The 9381-nt window shown below is 42.4% G+C and overlaps 1 protein-coding gene across 1 annotated transcript in view; it reads right to left on the bottom strand.

Moving 5' to 3' along the window:
• Positions 1-752: 752 nt before the first annotated feature.
• vvl (ventral veins lacking) overlaps positions 753-9381 on the bottom strand; it is a 308818-nt gene continuing 300189 nt past the window's right edge. The window contains exon 4 of the mRNA XM_071584288.1: positions 753-1551. The gene's annotated coding sequence lies outside the window, so the exon portion shown is untranslated. The remainder of the gene's footprint in view (positions 1552-9381) is intronic.

Here is a 9381-nt window from a genome sequence, read left to right as displayed (position 1 = left end):
AGCCTTTCGCTAAAAGTAGACTAGTACCGAAGCCGGGCAAATTACTCACTTTTTCTTAATGATGCAAATGACCTGGGCCGTCGGTCGCCTTCCCTGAAAATTACTACAGCTTGGCCACAACGTTCGCCTCGATCGAGAGTAACTGCCGAACTACACTGTACTCCCTCAATGAGCGACCTCACCACTGTATTCTCGTGAAGCCCACCGAGGAGGAAGCTCACGTGACAACTAGGAGGAAAGGTTTATAAGAGTCCCATTCTCAGCTTCGAGCGAAACCGTCTCTCAAAGATCGCAATTCAAAAATACACCAACTGCTTACCTGTTCGATGACGTGTATCACGTCCGTCAAACGCTACGACGTCTCGTGTGGATGAACTGAGATAAAGAAGGGGATGTTTTGCTCTGAAGTTTAGTTCTCTAACGCGCTGCATTTTACACACAATATGAAAATCAGCGAATGAGGTCAAAAATACAACTTTTTATTGAATCAACTCAAATTGTTTGTCGATATCATTGTAGTATAACATTGTATAGGCACTCATCTGAAAACAATAGTGGGTAAAAATGTCAATATTAATAGAGGGTAAAATGGAAGGACATTTTTTAACCCAGCATGCTGAAATACTGCACGGGTTTTTCTTTCACTGGAGAACCCTCACCAGGAGTTTACATTTCTCTAAGCAAAGGGTTTGAAATGAAGAGCTAGAAAATTAAATTAAGGGAAATGAAAATCGAGTTCAATTTTAGGGCAAACTTAGAAAACACTTTATTTACTACAACATCTTTTCATCTCGATCGCAACAACATTTAATCCAGGTTTCACAATTTAATTTCGGGACAATAGTTCTTTTTTTACGCTGAAGCAATGCTTCCGTTTGGGTTCCACGATAGCATCACATGTTCATCTAAAAAGAGTCTCACAGGTTTTTTTTTTAATTCATGTTCCACAATCCGAGTAGGAATTGCCAAAAAACGGAAACACGTTAGTTTTTTTTAAAACAGTTTTTCTTCTTCTTCCTTTTAAGTTGCAGGGAAAAAAAAAAAATTTTCCTCGACTCATCTACACTTGAAACATTTTTCATCTCGTGACGAGAAAAATAACTCTTGTAGATGCTGACTGTTAGCCGTGGAAAGGGCGGCCGATGTCCAAGATGTTATCCGATGCCAACCAGCGGGAGCAGCAGTGTTGTGGGGGGGTTGAGGGCGCGGAAGGGGGGGTGGGGGTTGAAGGGAGAGATAGAGGTTTTTAGAGGTGGCGGCGGACGGCAAGGTGGTGGCGGTGGTCGTGGTGGACAGGCCGTGGAGGTTGAGGTGGCGATCCAAAGGTGGGAATGGATGACGGCGACGGAGGTGAGCAGGGGGAAGGAATAGAAGAGGGTGTCGGGGAGTCGGGGGGGGAGGGGGTCGAGGCACGACGGGATGGAAGGGGAGGAGGAGGAAGAGGAGGGCGGTGGTGAGAGAGCGGGTGGGTCGGGGAGGAGACGAGGCGCCGATGCTGCTGCCACCTCGCGCCTCGCAGCCGAGGCTCCCTCAACGTCCGCGGAGCAGCACCTAAAAGGGAAATGCAAGATATGTAGAGAGAGACAGAGAGAGAGAGAGAGAGGGAGGGAGAGAAACTTTAAAGCCTTGAGGGAGAGAGGGGACTGAGCAATCCCTGCTTGACAACGCGTCACCTTGGAATTCCACCACATAATCCCAGGCGAAAATAAAGTTAACATTTCTCCCGAAGGGTGTGCATTCTTTTTAATGTAGGGACGGGTTGGACTCACTCACTCTTAACAATTGAGGCATATGGACTAATGAAATGTTGTGTCTCGAGCGCCTTCATATCCAAATATTTTTTTACGCCACATCAAGGAAAGATTTATTGTCATTACGTCAGATAATGTTGCTGAATCAATTTGAAGCGTCATGCACAAGAAATATATTTGTTAAGTGAACCACTGTGATTGCTGCACTGTTATTATTTACCCAGCGGAGGAAGATTTTAAAATACCTTCAAGATGAAACGACACACTTGTTTAACCTCGATGATAAATTTTATGCACAGAAATACATGTTATCGCATATCCGTAAGCGACCGAAAAATAGTCTTAGCATGAACTCCGTCCTTTGATGAACTACTTATTACACTGGCTCATTTTAATCCGTTAATATGGCAAACCACAGTGAACGACAAAACATATTTTCCCTTGCATACCGAATTCAAAGGAAAATTGGATGACGTAGAGAAAATTACATAAGAACTTATTAAAATCACGTAGAGGCGTGCTTGGAAGAGATTAGAACACATGAAAAAAATTCTACTTCACAGAAAGTTTCAAGTTATTCGTGTAAACAAACACAATAAACTCTTAATATTATTTAATTATCAATTACGAAATCCTTCAGTCAAATCAGCCAATAAAGCAGAGTGTAAAATTACTTTTACACTCTGAAATCGTTGCATTGTAATGCACATTTTGCGGATGACTCCGTCAAGAGATACTATTCCCCGCGATTTCTTGGAATTTGTCAAGATAGAAGATTTTTAAAAAATTATACAAAAGTCGACAATTAACATTTTTTTTGGGTTGAATAGCTTAATCGAATATTTCAATGATTTTTGTAACATTGAGGCACCAAAGTATTGAATTTAAGTCAAGAAAATCTCCATCACCGTACTTATATGGACTAATTTGCTAATACCTAGTCAATATATATAAAAGATCGTAAAAATCGCGGAGCTATGAAATTTAAAGCAAGAAAAATAAAGCGATTTTGATGCAATCCAAAAAACGAGCATGAATTCACCGGCAGTTTCAAATCATATGAGCAACATAACAACCGGTTACAGATGCTCAGGAAGATCAAATAAATAATCCGGGAGTGACAAGAGTTTGAACTTTTATGTAAAATCAGGCAATGCTGAGATATTAAAAAGGGTTAGGATGAAGTTATGTGTGTTTTAAAATTATATTCGGAACCCATGAACGACTTAATAGGATAATACTACACAGTAGGATGGTTTGTGTGTGTCCTTTTCGAGAATTCTTTTTTTTCCCTTTTCACAGCAGACGATCCCGCCAATGAGTTAACGTTTTTCTTAGCTAGGTCGACGAAAAATATACCCGTATAAAAGAAAACATTGAAAAGTAGAATTACTTTCTTTGAAAATTTGTTGTATGCATGGATTACATCTGCGAAAACGTCACATACCAAATTAGCGTGGTGACAGTTTCATTTATTATAATTCAATAATACAATTCGCTAACTAACACAGAAAAAATCATATCCAATGATTTTTTTGTTAAAATAATAAAGTGGCAAAACTGAAATCAGAAATATAAATAAACATTCGTTCAACTGTTTCCAAATGTTGAACGATGAATTCTAAAGCTATCTCAGCATCTTGATTAGAGATCAAAGTGCTTTGCGGCCAACTCGACTTTGAATTGAAGAAACCAGGATAAAAAAGAATAAATTGTTCGTCCGTCAATTCTAAGTTTATGACAGAAGTAAATTGAAGCTTGTTTCTCTCCGACTGTTCTCTCATAACAGGCGGGTCTGGATTTACATTGCTAGCCGCATGAACGACGCGAGGCTTTTAATCAGTTCTTGCAAGCTTTAGTCACGGTTAAGTAAGCCACGATCCGCATTTGCACCACTTCCTGACCGTTCCCATTCAGTAACAGCTCGGTCGGGACGATGATGTTGACTCGCCCGAAAGGTTGTACGGGAGTAAACCTGGCCGCCAGCCCTCCCGCACCCCTCCCTTCCCCTCGCACACACACCCACCCTTCCCCCCGACCCCAAAATTTGATACGGAACATAAATACGGCCCCCATCTCGCACATTACGCCCACAAAGATATGGATTTCAATTGCTGGATGCTCTCCGGCTGAGCTTAATTCGAAAACGCAGTGATTAAACTGTAACAACAGGTTGCACAGATAGCGCGCGGTCGGCCCGTCCTCACTTTAAAACTGTTTCGGGCGGAGACCGCTTTAATCAAGGGGTTTCCCTTGGGCGACAGGGAGGAAGAATGGCGAGTTGAAGGGAACTGGAGCGGGGGAGGGGAATTGAGGGAATAGGGGGGTCTCTACGGGGGCGGCGAATGTGGAGGGGCGGCCCTACACGCGTGAGTCGCTATCGCTGCGGCGGTTTTGGAGATGGGGTGACGGGGAATGACCGTGGTGGGGGGAGGGGACACGGGATGGCCGCATGCAAGGGGACGGAAAATAAGTATAACGCAACGAGTCCGGGATAAGGGAGGGGAGAATGGTATTTAACAAAAAGGTGGTACAAAGGTCAAGACGAATGAATTAATTTCGCCGCTGGTTACCAAGTCAGCCACAAGGAAGCCATACGGAGTACTAGGGCTTTGCGAAAGAGTTGCATGATGAGAAATAATGTCGCAGAGAGAATTCATCCGTTAACATTCTGCAGCCTGAGGCAAAGTTTATATGGTAGAACCTGGGTGATCAATGCTTGCCACACGATATTTTCTGCTGCATAGTAATTTCAATATCATTCTGTTTACTGTAAACCAAATTCCTGTCCTGTAGTAGTTCGGTAATTGCCTCAATTGAAAACAATGCAACCATTAATTTAAACCGATATATGGTATGGATGTCGTTCAGAGATTTTCATATTCATGGAAGAGAATTTTCCATTTCACCAAGTAAGAAGCAATTAATGGTTTATTTCCCAGTTTTACATCAGCTAACCAAATTCCTAAAGACGAATCCCTTTGGTCACCAGTGTCAACTCGACATGTAATTTAAATTATTTAAAAAGGAAACACAACGGGGCGTTGGGAATACTTTAAGGCAATTCGTTCAGATACTACTGGAACTGCGCTTCATCGAGAAGAAAGAATCAGATGGTATTCTATTCAAGTCCACTGCTGTTCGGCGCGAACTAATCAGCGGATCAGAATACTGGATGATCCAGCCACTCAACCATAAACCGCATTCGCTTTCGAACACCACTTGACCTCGGGGCGCGACAATGAAGACAAGACTCTACTGCATCCACAAGACAAAAATGAGACAAATATTGGCCAGAGAAAACACTCAAACCGTCCACCATAAAAGCCAGTGGTCATGAATCACTGAAGGGGATAAAAATTTTATTGCATAACATAACGACCATAATTTGTTGGAGTGAAATATTCATCGCGAGAGTCGGATGAGGAGGAGGATGGAATCCGGCCTTTCTCTTAGCGGCGTCGCCTACGATGGGGTGGCTGGGGAGGGAGGGAGAGAAAGAGAGAGAGCAAGCGCGTCTGTATCTGCGCGTATCAACCAACAAACCTCCCCTACCGACCAATTCTCCTCCCTCATCTTCCCTCACATCGCATACAGTCGACGAGCTCCCCTTAAAGCCCAGAAGCAACTCTCTTTATGGAGGGTGTGGGAGCAAGGAGGAGGCGGTCTGCGGGGAAGGTTAGTGGAGAGGCAGCGGGATGGGGGAAAGGGGAGCGGGCAGGAGATTGAGGGGGGGGGCGAGAGTGCAGAGAAACGGAGATGTGCCGTGCGCGAAGACTGACTCGAAGGCGAGTCCTCCTGCAATGAGAGCGGTAATGCTGAAACACGATAAATTTGTCGTTGTATCGATTCAACTTTCCCAATGTTTCGTCTGACATGTTGACGATAATTTGGACTAATATCAATTGCTAAAGTAGTCGAAAATGGTTGTCACACCATAACTCCTCGTTCGTCCGCAATCAAAGTAATGATAAAATGAGTAATTTCCACAGTGTGATGAAACATCGGACCACTCACCATTGAAATTGTGGAAAATGACAATTTCATTACGAAGTATGGAATGTTTTCACAACAAAGTATTCACCGAAGTCACTCTTGACTCTATTAATTCAAAATGTAATTATAATCTTCAATACAAAAGATAGATCCATACATACTAGTAAAACCTTTTTCCTCCGTACGAGCGACATTGGTTTGCATACAAGTGTAGAAGATTTTCTTTCATCAACGTATCAGTAAGATACGAATCAAACTAGGATGTGTTTGAATGATATTTTGATTATGTAATTTTACAAGTTTACAATTTCACAAAGGATTAATGCCTCTAAAACGTGTGGGTACTTTCTCCCGAACAGAATAACAAAAAAGTTTAATAATTTACAATTAAAAGAGCAATTACATACTCCGAAACTATTCCCAAGTGGATGCGTGTACTTACAAAATATCAATGCTCATACCGAGACATATTCCAATTGAGAATATATTACAATGTACCCATTGCCGAAATTTATCGAAATTCATGTGACGGTCTGGCACGTTTCCTGCCGGGGTACAACACGCCAATGCGGAACGGTGCTCGTATGAGGGTCCCCCCTTAATCTCGACGGTCACCCCTCACCCCAATGCGAAGGTGAGATTCGGAGGCGTCTCCATCGAGAAGGGCCGAGGGAGTTAGGGTGGCGCGGCCAAGGACGGCGGGCGGATTGCCCGGGTTCGGGTGGTATGAAATCAAAACGAGGTGGTGGACGGGTGAGAGGGATGGATGGATCTCGGTCGGTCAGGGGTGGCACGGAACGAAACGTCGGCTTACGACCGAGCGAGGGAAGCACGCTCCGCTAGGCTTCCGGGAAGAGGAGACGAGGCTCTCTGCGTGCGTTATATTCCCCCGTGTGTCCCACGGGGGCAGTTTGGCCGTGTGGAAGGGGGGAGAGAGGAGATCCTAGGGACACACGGACGTGCGGTTATAAATTATGCGCGCGCCCTCGCTCGCACACGCGCGCGAGTATAGATATGTATAATAAATACGGAGATGTATGGCGGAAGTGGTGGCAAGCCTCCCCAATCCATCCTATACGCGTCTGATTGCCAAGAGGAAGCCTGGGTGGGGCCGAAGGAGTTTTTTTTCGGGATGGAGAAGGGAGGCGGAGGGAAAGGAGAGATTTTATATGTGGCGGGAGCGTAAAGGGAGCTTGGAGGAAGAGGGAAATAAAGTCATCTATATTTACACCGCCGGTTTTTGAAATGCGGGGAAAAGTTGCATTGGAGAAGTTGTAACGATTCCGTTCCCGTTCTGATTTTGTCGAAAAAACATTCGAGTTGATTTGTAAACCATGAGGGGAAATAATGAAGAGATAGTAAGTACTGATTCCAGCGGACTAGTACTTGCTGGTGCTATATTTTCAAAACTCCAAAAAAGTCATGAATGTAAAAATTCCCGCTTTAGGTACTCTTAGACTGACAACGTGAAATTTCTGGCACTTTTCGTGGTTATCATCAACATAAATGATAGGAACCAATACTTATTTCCACCCTATTTATTTACGATGACGCAGAGAGCCACCGTTGAACAAATGATCGCGATTGGAGATCACTTCCGGACAAATTACCCGATCTTCTTTTACAAAACTGTGAAATTCACTATCAGTTTCCTTGTTTTCTTCCAAAACATTTTCAAGAAATGAAGCAATCAACAAAAATCGTCAAAAGGGAGAAAGAACTCAATCCCAAGTACGAGGAGAGATATAATTATGAAATTCAATTAAGGGATCAAACCCGAATATGGGTAATTTAATTTGGGAGATTTATTACACGTCCTCTACAGATGTTTAATGCATGTTGAATGCAAAGGAATGAATGGATTGCGTTAAAAATTCCGTCCACTGGTATGCGAGATTTAATCCTACTGTAGCGCTAATTTATGACAAGATGACACTTGAAGAAACATACAGCCATTCTAAAGCAATTCGAAGACTGGTGCGCATAAAATAGCTCCTTACTATAAATAAAAATTCCACAGCTAATCCAAACGGATGATATCTATTTTTATTCAAACGATTTATTAAAACTATTCTATTTTAAAACTGCATTTCAAGGCATCATTTCGCATGTTCTTAAGTTCATCCACTTTCTCACCAATGTGGCATGGCATTTAAAGCGAGGATTTAAGAGGGAAGTAAAAGCTACCACTTAGATGAATTGATAGAAAATCACAGATCGATTCGACAAGAATATAACGCTACAGATAACATTTTATTTTCTTCAAAGATAAATATCCAATTTTTACTTTACAATTACCAAAATTATAAACTTACCTAAAAATACCCCCTGATTTACGCCATGAATCTAACGGTAATTAGCAATCGTTTCATTTCCACTAAATGCCTGCAAGTATTTTCGAAAATATGACTCTTCTATTGAAACCCGTTTCTCCCCCTCAAGGGAAGCGTCTATTCAAGGTAAGTAACACACGCGAGCGCTCAGTCGCCAGCTAACGCAGCAACAGCAGCAGCGAGTGGTCTTATAAAATTCCGTTCCATGTTGGGACCATCTTAATGAGCACGCCAGGCATCAGCGGCGGGCGGGGAGAATTCCCATGGAAACCAACGTGAAAAGGGCGAGAGGGAGGAGACGGAGAAGGCACGCAATGGGTTCTAACACGTCATACGTCATTCCAAGACGTGCTACTCGAACAGGGCCTTGCTGCACCGGACGCAGTCTCACTCTACGTGATGCCCACTCGGACTGGAAGAGTGACGAAGCTCGTTCACTTCGTGCGGAGGACATTACAAAACGAATAAGGACGGAAGGAGTCAGACGGTCTCCGGTAACTCTGTGAATTAAAATAGTTCCTTTTCTCCCGAGCAACGGAAGGATGGAAACTATAATATTCCATTTTGTGCCATCTGACGTACTAAGAATGCCCGAGACGAAACTATATGAACTTGAGTCGGTCTTACTTGAAGGATACCTTGAGGATGAAATGATCTACTCTGAGACTCGAGGAGCATAATTCTACAATTTTTTTTCTGGCAAAAGCGATACTTACGTTGCATTGAAATGCCTAATGCACTAGTTTTTTTAACGAACATATCGTGGAAAAAATTGTGGAGTAATAAAAATATTCTTTTTTACACACATGAGGGTTCATAATTCAATGCTGGCATTGTATTTTTCACCTTGTTTGCAGTACATCTAAGAGACCCCAGAGCAAAAGGAAAAAAGGAGTGAAGTTCAAGAATTTTTTTGCGCTAATTACGAAGCATAACACTTTTTTAAATCACAGATTTTCATTAATTTCAACGTAAATTAAAATTTATCACGTTCAACTTCCAACCACGTCTCCCTCCATCTTATGTGCGGTATTAGGCTTTCAGTGAGACTCATCATTTAATTACCGCGTACCCTAATTGCCTCACATTAGTTAGTAATGGATTAATTGATATTTCAAAGAGACATTATTAATGAATAGCCACCGTCGGGATAGCGGGAGCATTGGTTAAGATAAGTATTATCATGTACCGTTAATTTAGTTAGTATCAAATACGAAATCAAAATATAATTACTATATATTCCTTCCCTCGCAAATATTTGATTATCAAACCATTGTTATCCAACGCAGAATATATCTGAA

Source organism: Hetaerina americana, unplaced genomic scaffold, assembly GCF_022747635.1.
Source record: "Hetaerina americana unplaced genomic scaffold, ioHetAmer1.1.p SCAF_17, whole genome shotgun sequence".
Taxonomy (NCBI): domain Eukaryota; kingdom Metazoa; phylum Arthropoda; class Insecta; order Odonata; family Calopterygidae; genus Hetaerina; species Hetaerina americana.
The sequence above is the reverse complement of the archived record's forward strand: the minus strand, read 5'-3'. Positions and strand labels throughout refer to the sequence as shown.